This window comes from Lycium barbarum, chromosome 12 (assembly GCF_019175385.1).
Source record: "Lycium barbarum isolate Lr01 chromosome 12, ASM1917538v2, whole genome shotgun sequence".
Taxonomy (NCBI): domain Eukaryota; kingdom Viridiplantae; phylum Streptophyta; class Magnoliopsida; order Solanales; family Solanaceae; genus Lycium; species Lycium barbarum.
Window position 1 is genome coordinate 3,780,404 of NC_083348.1, and position 12,491 is coordinate 3,792,894.

The 12,491-nt window shown below is 38.9% G+C and overlaps 1 long non-coding RNA gene across 1 annotated transcript; it reads left to right on the forward strand.

The window, feature by feature from the left end:
• The first annotated feature begins 313 nt into the window (after positions 1-313).
• On the forward strand, positions 314-12,053 carry LOC132623514 (uncharacterized). Its single transcript, XR_009576263.1, has 2 exons — positions 314-532; positions 11,726-12,053. It is a non-coding gene; the product is annotated as an uncharacterized LOC132623514 (long non-coding RNA).
• Positions 12,054-12,491: the final 438 nt, after the last annotated feature.

Genomic DNA, 12,491 nt, shown 5'->3' on the forward strand with positions numbered 1-12,491 from the left:
AAATAATTGGGGATGGGTTGGGTAGACTAATAAATATAAATAAATTAAAAAGATAAAAGGTAGCGGCTTCGTGGGACCCACAGCGCGTGCACACACCGCATATAATTTATCTGGTCTGAGTGTCCACGTCAGCCTTAAGGGGGCAAAATATTAAGGTTTTAAATAGTTTAGGGGGGTGATAGGACAAAAAATTAGGTAAGGTGTGTCGTAGCAAAAACGCTACTAGGTGAGGGGGGTAATGATGCCTTATCCCGAGTTTAAACATCATATTTGTTTCCTTTTTTTAAAAAAAATTAAAGGCCACTAGGAATTTTATTACCTAGGGCTGTTTATTCATTTATTGAAACAGAAAATAAAAGGTCTGCTGTCCAAAACAAAACAAAATGCAAATAGTTTGATCTAACTAAAATTAGAAAGTGAAGGTCAGGTAAGTCGGTGGTTGGGTCGGCCTTGTGTCGATGTTGCCGATGTTGTCGCCGGTTGAGCTTCCGTCCCTTCGATTGCTTCCATCTTTCTCTTGCTAGGGACTCAGGTTTGTTGCTGGTTCTCCTCCTTGATTTCAATTTTTGTGCTTCCATTTTCTCTTTTCTTGTGTTGTGTTGGAGCTGATCCGAGTTGTTGTTGCTTCGATTGTACTTTTGATATGGTTCCTTGTCTCTGATGTTGTGTACTTTCATGGTTTGCTTGTGTTGTATGTGAGAATTTGTGTTTATTCCCATTTTTCCCTTTGTGTGTTGTTCCACTCTCGTCTTCAATCTCCATCTGTGTGTGTCTCTTTGAAATTTTCTGCTAATGCTTGCCATGGTTTCTTGATTCCTAACCTCGTAGATGATGTGTCCCTTTCCTGATGTGCTTGAATTGCCATTTCCATAGTGCACTTACGGTTAATGTCTTGTCCAATTGCTTGAACATGTCCAATTGTATACACAATGAAAATAAAACCTGCACATGAAGCAAACATGTTAATGTAAAAAATCATCTCCATTTTGTCCTTCCATAGTATATGAGAACTATGATGTCTAGTGAATCTCCATCTTTTTTTTCTTGTTCTCTCCCCCAGTTTCCTCTTTTTTTTTCATAAGATCACCTTTTACAATTTCTGATTCTCAAATATGGTGTACCACTTTTATCACTGTTGATAAGCTTCCTTCCCCATGACTCCATTTCTTGGAAGTTATGATCATTATAATCTCCTTTGTCCAAAGCTATATTTGCAAGAAAATCAGCCAATTTATTCCCTTTCCTTAAGATGTGATTGACCAATACTGTCCTCTTTTCCATAATCCCACAGATTTCCTCTACTATGTTGTTGATTAGCCAAGGGCACTGCCACCTTCTCTCCATAACATTCCTCAACAGTATAGAGTCAGTTTCTACAATCATTTGAGGGATATTCTGTCTTTCCATGTATCTCAATGCTGCTACAGCTTCTGCCTGTGTGTTTGTGTAATTGCCATTCTTCATCTCTTGAGATTGAGCAAAAATCAAATCTCCTGCTACATTCCTAAGATAGTAACTCAACATTAAGCAAAAGGCCCATAAAATCAACAATTCCCCAATAGAAACTCTACTCACTAGCTCATGTTTATTCCAATCATTTACCTTAACCAACACTAAGATTGTCACGACCCAAGTTATATGGGTCATGACGGGCACCCGGGCCCTACCTGCTGAGCACCACTAAACATACATACGTCTCATAGTCATATCTGAGTAGGCCATAATGCTAACTAATAAATATCATAAGCTGTATGGGACACAAGCCCCAAGATAATATACATACATTATTAAGCTGATTCCATGTATACAAGCCGACAAGGCTATCAAATCTATGATACAATAAAACATAGACCGAGAAGGTCATAGAACATCTGACTGTGCATATCTGTCTATGAGCGTTTATTCGAGTGCATAACATAATAAGGACGGGACAAGACCCCGCCATACCCATTTGTACCCAAAAGAACCATACCAACTGGACTGTAACTCCGTAACAAGTGGAGTGCTCCTGTACAAGCGTTGAGAAGTCAGCCTAAGGGTCTGAACTGTCTCCCTGTCTACCTGTGGGCATGAACGCAATGTCCACAAACAAAAGGATGTCAGTACGAATAATGTACCAAGTATGTAAGACAATAGAATAACTGAAACTAAAACTGAACTAAATAATATAATCTGGAGGTCAAGGAATACCCTAAAATATCTCACCTGATCTGTCTCATATGAAATGCAATATAATAATAATGTATATCTCACTGACCAAGTGACCAGGCAACTGAAAAATCTCACTTACCAAGTGGCCAGGCAACTGAAAAATATCACTGACCAAGTGGCCAGACTGAAGAAGATGTCTCACTAACCCGTCAGCCAGGCAATCTGTCTCACTGACCCGTCGGCCAGGAAATCTGTCTCACTGACCCGTCGGCCAGGAAATCTGTCTCACTGACCTGTCGGCCAATCTATCTCATTGACCAAGTGGCAGGCTAAAGAAAATGTCTCACTGACCAAGTGACCAGGTTAAATAAAATATCTGTATAGCATGCTGTATATCATGGATAAACTGAAATATATGGAGATGTCAACATGTCCCTCTCTGACTCTTTTATTAACAATGAACTAAGGAGCGGATAGAAATCCCTCAGAAGATACAATATCACATCTAAATCATTACACCTCTATGATAGCTCTAAACAATAATTCTATTTCTTTAAGATTCAGTAGATGCTTATAAACTACGGATCATGCCAAGAAAAGAAAGGGTAGCCATTACATACCTCAGGTCGCCCAAGAAACCTGACAATCGAGCTCTGTACAACTAGCACGCCAATCCTATAACAAGGAATGCATATACAAACTTAGATAGTGCTAGTATATCACGTATATCAATGATAACTTGATTCTAAAATGAAATGGACAACTTTTACTCTATTTCTTATTCATTACCTCAAGGTCCACAACCAACAATTTACACAACAACTCCGTATGACCTCCTTTAACCTCAAATATCTATATCTAAAAATATACCATCTAAAAATATACCATTAAGCAACCTCATATACATTTGTATCCAACACTTCCTAAACATTACTGTTATTGTCACGACCTATTTTAGGACCGCGTGGGCACCTACCTTTCCCACCTCGGTAGGCGAACCCTCTCATTGAATACTTATAAATTAAATAAAGACGATTCATTTAAACTAATAGATATCTAGAAATAATAGGGGAACATCAAAATATTTCCCATAAACTCAAGTGTTTAGGAAATTATAACAAAGAACTGATTATAGGATGTAACACCCTGTATCGTTAAAGTTCTAGTGGAAAAACTGAAGGTTTGAACGTTTTCCAAAAATGGTTGACAGGCCTACTTGGGGAAACCATAAATCCTTGATTAGTTGGGAATTTGGGAAGTGCCCTTAATGAAAGTTGTAGTACGTAGAAATACTTTTCTAACGATATAAGGACCAGGCCAATCAGAGATCGGAGCAAGGAGATATGATCGTCTCAATATGGCTAATAGTAAGACATTTAAAATTCTATAGAATCGGCTAAGTTTTCGATGTGTCTGCCTTCCAGTCAAATATCGTGAAAATCCGTTGGGAATTTGACGAAACTTAAAACATGAAAGTTGTATAACTTTGAAATATCGTTCCAACGGTATATTGTGGAGCCCAAACAGAACTCTGTACAAGAATTTATGTTCATTTTACCGAACACTGTGCAGAACCGACACAGGTCCATTGTGAGGGTGCGTCTGATGGACCCGCGTCGCGCACCGATCGCACAAAAACCCCCTCTCTGAATATTGACCTGCAGGGGGTCATGCGCTGCATGTGCGTCGCGGTCCCATCGCATAACAGGTCCGGTTTCGGGTCAAAAGTCGGGATTTCACGTTTTAAGTTATATTTAAGCTTGGGGTTTATTTCCCTAACATCCCTAGTCACGAAAAATCACCCTAAAGTCAGAGGGAACAAGTCTCAAGCCTCAAGAACCCTCCAAGGTAAGTTTTATCATGATTCTAGATTGAATTCAAGTCCCTAATCTCTTTCTAACTTGAGTAAATCCTTATAATAAATAAAGTTGTGAGTGGAACATTATTGTTGGGCGTGGAAACCCTAGACCTCCAATTCAAGAGGATTGAACGTCAAAAAGGTAATGCTTCTACACTCTAATCATTCATAATAGTGAATTGATGAGTTCTTGGGAGAATAGTAAATGGGTTTACTAAAGAGAATTACACGAACTATAGTAGGGTTTTGGATTGTTAACTTGAGATTGTTATAATGATATGGGTGATGGAGAATGATGTTAATTACACCTAATTGAGATTGTAGAATCACCTAGAGGTAATAGAATGAGAATTAGGTGAAGAAACACCATTAATGGAGATTGTGGAGCTTTATGCCTACTAAGTGTTTGATAAAATGCTTAGCTGACCAAAGCATGAATATTATTGTTAATATAGAATCCCTTTGACTTGTATTGATATAGATCAAAGTTGAAAGGGTTTACGAACATTGTATTACGCTCAAAGGTTGTAGTTAAGGTATGTGAGGCTAACTATCTACGTTAGGGAATGTTCATGATTCTCCCTACGCCTCATTCTTCATACTTGTCAGTAATTTGACTCAACATATAGTTTAGCCCTAGTTTCATGATATGTGGTAGAACTGTTATCTTCTAGGGTTGCAGTTACAGAATTCGTTCATGGTTGTCAATTTGAATATCATGAACTCAGCACGTAATCTTTATAGACTTATGTATTGTTACCACATGAGTCTCAGCCTAGAAATTCAGTATGCTCAGAAACAGTCAGTGTTTTCAATTCAGTCCAGCATGTCTATTTCAGTTCAGCATTGTTCATTGTTAATATGATCTCAGTCCTTATTAATTAACCATAATTAAACATATGTGATTTTGCCCAAGGGCACAGCAAAGTCTTGTGTATACGTATACATGGCCGAGGCCATTGACTGACGCACTACTAGGCCGAGGCAATAGCGTGCATTTATTATTGGGCCGAGGCCCCACATATACAAACACAGATAATACAGATGATTCATATACAGAGCAGAGAGTATTCATATCTCTACTTCCTTACTATTACAGTTACAGTTATCAGTTTCAGTTTCAGTATTTTTATTGCTTCAGTTGCTTTAGATACCAGTACAATTCAAATGTGCTGATGTCCCGTTTTATTGCTTGGGGGCCTGCATCTCGCGATGCAGGCAACGATATACAGGTTGACGACTCAGCTATTTAGGAGTGCCCGTATCAGCTTCTGGTGAGCCCCAAATTCCTTCGGGGCATTGTCAGCTATCCAGTTATTTCAGTTTATAGACAACTCTATTATTCAGTACTCTTAGAGGCTTCATAGACACAGTTCAGACAGTCAGATATTTGTTATGTTAGCCTTGTAGATAGTTATACTCAGTCGTTCAGTTGTTTTGGTTTAGCCATGTTGGCTACTTTCAGATATGTTCAGATTGTCTAAGTATTTCCGCATTATGATATTTCAGTCAGACTTTTAGTTAATCAGCATGTGTTAGTTTTATTTTATAAATTAGTTATGTTTTGGTATCGCATGTTGATTCAGCCAGCCAGTTGGTTCGCTCGGTCAAATGCAGTCAGGCACCGGGTGTCGTGTTACGTCCAGGCCCAGGTTCGGGGCGTGACAAAGCTTGGTATCAGAGCCCTAGGTTCAAGTGTCTTAGGGAGTTTATGAAGCCGTGTCCAGTGGGGTCTCTTTTATATGTGTGAGGTCCCCACACATATAAACAGTTGACCACCAAGACATTTAGGATTGTCTCATTTCTTTCTACTCTAGATCGTGCCATGTCTTAGAGTAATAAGTAACCTTCTCTTCCAATCAAATTACGTACGTTTCGAATGCGCATGCGACGAACAGATAATTCAAGGTCCAAGTAAGGATGTTTACCCATAGGGGGTACAATTGTGCAGTACTTACTAGTAATGAATGAGACTTCAAGTGTTATTGAAAGTGGAATACAATGTAAGTTGCCCGAGAAAGAGTGTAGTAGAATGAATGGGAAGTTGAATAATAATGATGTTCTTGAGAAAGGAGAATGGGATACAACAGGGAGAGGATATCAGAGAAATTAGAACAGGAGCTAAGTCTGCAGGAAACATAAATCATGGAGGATCTCAAGGAGGTGGGGGCAGACAGTTTTCTACCGGAAGCTATCAGGACCCACTCCATCTGCAGCTAGTACACTAGTCTCGAGGTCTAGATAAAATCAAAAAGGTCAGTTAAGCTAAAAATAGAGTTTAAGAGCACTAGCCTCACAGTGACATACCAGTGTGAGCCACAAAAGTTTTCAAATCTTATGTGCAACAAGTGTTATAGGGACACAAAGAGGTGTATCGTTTGGGCCTTAATGTGTGTTTCGGTGGCTCCTCTTAGTTCTCAAGCTCAGTCAGGTTGTAATACAGCTAAGCTTGATATTTCAGTTCTCAGTAAAGACTGCTTGGAAGCTTCAGCAGGTCGTCAGGATAAAGAGGCATCCCCAGTTATCACCACAGATGAAATTTTCGTACAAACTATGCCTGTTAAGAAAATAGGTATGTATGAAATAATAACCATGAGCAGACGATATTAAATTTTTGGGAATGATTTTAGTTTGTTTAAGCTAGTCAGATCAGAGTTAGAGAGTACGATGGTTGTAAGTTACTATAAGAAGTAATTATTATTATGAGATAAGAAGATGTGACAGTTCTCGCTTAAGCTATGTGACTAAGTGTTTATCCCAGATGTGTATAGTCTGATACGATTTTGAAGTGTATAGAAAGTTTGGGTTTAGTTGTTCCAATCTTTCGTATAAAATAGATGAAAGTTTGTTAAGTGTGATCCATAGTTCAGAAAAGATAGTATACAATCATAGAATAGCGTCAGATGATGAGGGAGAGTTAGAAATAACTTAGGTTATTCAGACCAAAATAAGAAAATATGAAGCTAGCAGGTGATTAACAGAAAAATATTAAGTAAGTTTTGAGTAGATACAATGCATTAGCAATTTCAACAGAACTAGTAGAAGTATGATTTGATTTCCTTAGTTAGATGAACATCTTAAGTGGGTGACAGTTCGGATACAGCCAAATGTGTGTTAGAAACCAAGGGCTTAAGTTAAGTTCGGAGTAGAGTGATTAGTGGAAAAAGAAATCAGCTAAGCCGTAAGAGAGCAAACTACAGAAGAATAACCTTTAAGAGTTGTCAAAAAGGGGTTGTCCTAAGATTTATAGTGTGAGCAGAGTTAAGTCGTTAAGATGGAGTATGTTAGTTATGAATACAGTAGCAACCCATTCATGTAAGTAATTTAGTTTTTCCCAATGATAAATTGCTCAGAAGTGAGTCGAAAAAAAAGAGTCGTCAGTGTTGTAGAGTACAAAGGAATTACAGAAGATAAGGAACATTAATTGGATCCCATCAAAAGAGAAGAATTTATAAGTATAAGACGTTAGCCTTGGTCTAAGGGGGAGATGCATAAATCGCCAGTAAGTCTAGTGAGATAATTGAAGACCCGAAGGGTTAGTATGAGATATGAAGAACCTCAGTTCAGTTAGGTTGGCATAATGAGATAGTCTCCATAAGGAATATGCCTCAACTTAGAGGAAACCCGAAATGAGTAGAATGATCGTCGAACGAATCGTGTCAAGTTCAATTATATCTATTAGGCGATCACAGAAAAGCTATAAGATCATGCCCAGTTATGTGTCACAAGGGTAGCGCTATTGCACGAGACTCTAATCTTTAAGGTGCTAGTCAAAGACTTAGCGCACAACAGTACTATGAGTATTTTAGGAAGTATCTTAGAAAAAAATCAAGTATGGGAAGTACAACTCATGATTTAGGCAGGCAAGAGAACTATGGTGAAAGAAGTTCACTGCTTATCCAAGCTAGGAGTTCGAATTTCAGACTCCGAAGTGGGTAGAGTTATTGCCCAGAACATGGCATTCCTGCTTAGTCATTGAAGTTAGAGAGAAACAGTTTGGTGATTCCTACTTGTTGCAGATGAAAGAGGGGATTCACGAACATAAAGCATCAGCTTTTGAACAAGGGGGAGATGGTAGTACCATGAGATACCGAGGCAAATTATACAATCCAGATGTAGATGGGCTCAGAGAGCGGATTATGTCAGAGGATCACAATTCCAGAATGTGGTAGGGTTTGTGGTTAAGTGGTCCAAATTTTTTTGGAAGCGAAAGCCGAACACTAGAGGCCCTACGACTTGTCTCAGAATATAAATATTCCTGTTTTAAGAATGGGAGATGATAAATATGGACTTTATAACAGGTCTACCTCATTCAGTTACCGATTTGGGTGATTATGGACAGACTTATGAAGTTGGCACACTTCTTGCCTGTTAAGATGATAGATTTAGCACTAGAATATGCCAAGTTGTTATTCGAGAAATCGTTTGACTTCATGGGACCCAACTTCCATCATTTCAAATCATGGTGCCCAGTTCACAACAAACTTCTAGAGATCATTTCAGAAAGGATTAGGTACGAGGGTTAACCTCAGCACAACTTTTCATCCGCAGACTAATGATCAGACAGATACGATATTCAGATCTCATGTTATAATATTCATGTCAGCTTAGTACTCAGATGTCAGTCCAGTACTCATGTATTCATGCCAGTCCAGTATTCAGTTAGTGTGCTAGTTCCATATTCAGTTAATCCAGTATTCAATCAGCTCAATATTCAGTTAGTGTGCTAGTTCCGTATTCAGTTAATCCAGTATTCAGTCAGCTTAGTATTCAGTTAGTTCAGTAGACATTCAGTTCAGTATCTCAGCAATTCGGTAATCATGTATTCATTCAGTTCAGTAACCATGTGTCCTTGATTTCAATAGTAATTGGGATGACCACCTGCCTCTTATTGAGTTTACTTACAAAAATAATTACCATGCTAGTATTGGGATGGCACTGTTTGTAACCCTTTTTGAGCGAAGGTATAGATCATCGATTGGTTAGTTTAAAGTTAGGGAAGCAGAGTTGTTAGGGCCAGATTTGGTCTATCAGGCTATGGAGAAGGTCAAGTTGATTTAGGAGCGTTTGAAAACGGCTCAGAATTGCCAGAAGTCTTACACAAATGTGAGACAGAGAGATTTAGAGTTTGAAGTTAATGACTGGTATTTCTTGAGCTCTCACCTATGAAGGGTGGCATGAGATTTAGTAAGAAGGGGAACCATAGTCCCGCCATATTGGACCATAAAGAATCCAACGAAAGGTTGGTCAATTGGCTTATGAGCTTGAGTTGCCATAAGACTTGATTATTGTGCATCTAGTGTTTCATGTGTCAATGTTGAGAAAGTGTGTGGGAGACCCGTCATTGATTGTCCCGACTGGTAGCATAACAATCAATGATAATTTGACTTATGAAGGAGTCCCAGTGAAAATCCTTGATCACCATGTTCGGAAGTTGAGGATTGAGGAGGTAGCCTCAGTAAAGGTTTTGTGGCGAAGTCAGAAAGTTGAAGAGGCTACATGGGAAACTGAAGAAGACATAGAGTCCAGTTATCCCTATCTCTTTGAAGAATTAGCAGAAAACGGTGAAGGTATTGTACCTCCCCCTCTCAGATCTTTCCTTCTACAGTTTCTACATTATCAGTATTCAGCCTGTTAGACAGTCAGCTTAGTAGTTGTTCAGTTCAACAGATAATTCAGTCCAGACCTTTTTCAGTTCAGTTTTCATGTGCTCATGTCAGTTAGTGTGCACATGTCTCGGAAGTCACTCTTTATCAGAATCCATCATTCGAGGACGAATGATCCCAAGGGGGAGATAATGTAACACCCTATATCGTTAGAGTTCTAGTGGAAAAACTGAAGGTTTGAACGTTTTCCAAAAATGGTTGACAGGCCTACTTGGGGAAACCATAAATCCTTGATTAGTTGGGAATTTGGGAAAGTACCCTTAATGAAAGTTGTAGTACGTAGAAATACTTTTCTAACGATATAAGGACCAAGACAATTAGAGATCGGAGTAAGGAGATATGATCGTCTCAATATGGCTAATAGTAAGGCACTTAAAATTCTATAGAATCAGCTAAGTTTTCGATGTGTCTGCCTTCCAGTCAAATATCGTGAAAATCCGTTGGGAATTTGACGAAACCTAAAACATGAAAGTTGTGTACCTTTGAAATATCGTTCCAACGGTATATTGTGGAGCCCAAACAGAACTCTGTACAAGAATTTATGTTCATTTTACCGAACACTGTGCAGAACCGACACAGGTCCATTGTGAGGGTGCGTGCGCTGGACCCGCGTCGCGCACCGATCGCACAAAAACCCCCTCTCTGAATATTGACCTGCAGGGGGTCGTGCGCTGCATGTGCGTCACGGGCCCATCGCATAACAGGTCCGGTTTCGGGTCAAAAGTCGGGATTTCACGTTTTAAGTTATATTTAAGCTTGGGGTTTATTTCCCTAACATCCCTAGTCACGAAAAATCACCCTAAAGTCAGAGGGAACAAGTCTCAAGACTCAAGAACCCTCCAAGGTAAGTTTTATCATGATTCTAGATTGAATTCAAGTCCCTAATCTCTTTCTAACTTGAGTAAACCCTTCTAATCAATAAAGTTGTGAGTGGAACATTATTGTTGGGCGTGGAAACCCTAGACCTCCAATTCAAGAGGATTGAACGTCAAAAAGGTAATGCTTCTACACTCTAATCATTCATAATAGTGAATTGATGAGTTCTTAGGAGAATAGTAAATGGGTTTACTAAAGAGAATTACACGAACTATAGTAGGGTTTTGGATTGTTGACTTGAGATTGTTATAATGATATGGGTGATGGAGAATGATGTTAATTACACCTAATTGAGATTGTAAAATCACCTAGAGGTAATAGAATGAGAATTAGGTAAATAAACACTATTAATGGAGATTGTGGAGCTTTATGCCCACTAAGTGTTTGATAAAATGCTTAGATGACCAAAGCATGAATATTATTGATAATATAGAATCCCTTTGACTTGTATTGCTATAGATCAAAGTTGAAAGGGTTGACGAATATTGTATTATGCTCAAAGGCTGGAATTAAGGTATGTGAGACTAACTATCTACGTTAGGGAATGTTCATGATTCTCCCTACGCCTCATTCTTCATACTTGTCAGTAATTTGACTCAACATACAGTTTAGCCCTAGTTTCATGATATGTGGTAGAACTGTTATCTTCTAAGGTTGCAGTTACAAAATTCATTCATGGTTGTTAATTTGAATATCATGAACTCAACACGTAATCTTTATAGACTTATGTATTGTTACCACATGAGTCTCAGTCTAGAAATTCAGTATGCGCAGAAACAGTCAGTATTTTCAATTCAGTTCAGCATGTCTATTTCAATTTAGCATTGTTCATTGTTATTATGGTCTCAGTCCTTATTAATTAACCATAATTAAACATATGTGATTTTGCCCAAGGGCACAACACAGTCTTGTGTATACGTATACATGGCCGAGGCCATTGACTAACGCATTACTAGGCCGAGGCCATAACGTGCATTTATTATTGGGCCGAGGCCCCACATATACAAACACAGATAATACAGATGATTCAGATACAGAGCAGGGAGTATTCATGTCTTTACTTCCTTGCTATTACAGTTACAGTTATCAGTTTCAGTTTCAGTATTTTTATTGCTTCAGTTGCGTTACATACCAGTACAATTCAAATGTGCTGATGTCCCTTTTTATTGCTTAGGGGCCTGCATCTCGCGATGCAGGCAACGATATACAGGTTGACGACTCAGCTATTTAGGAGTGCACATATCAGCTACTGGTGAGCCCCAAATTCCTTCGGGGCATTGTCAGTTATCCAGTTATTCCAGTTTATAGACAGCTCTATTATTCAGTACTCTTAGAGGCTTCATAGACACAGTTCAGACAGTCATATATTTGTTATGTTATCCTTGTAGATAGTTATACTCAGTCGTTCAGTTGTTTTGGTTTAGCCATGTTGGCTACTTTCAGATATGTTCAGATTGTCTAAGTATTCCGCATTATGATATTTCAGTCAGACTTTTAGTTAATCAGCATATGTTAGTTTTATTTTATAAATTAGTTATGTTTTGGTATCACATGTTGATTCAGCCAGCCAGTTGGTTCGCTCGGTCAAATTCAGTCAGGCACCGGGTGCCGTGTTACGTCCAGGCCCAGGTTCGGGGCGTGACACAGGATCAATCCAACTTCCCATGAGCTGGTCTAGATTAGCACAAGAGTGACTAATGATCTCCGGTTACCACTACATTCTAAGACTCAACCTCCGTCCCGGAATGAAATGGGAGGAGGCCTTCTAGATAGGCACCACACATTTTCGCTTCATATCACAGTCAACTACCTGAAACAATCTACACCCAAAAAGAGTGTAGCAAGTGCAATATCAGTACAATCCACCCGTACTGAGTAAGTATCAAAGGTCGACAATGGTTAGTAACACATATCGGTAAACGAATTCATAGATAAACATG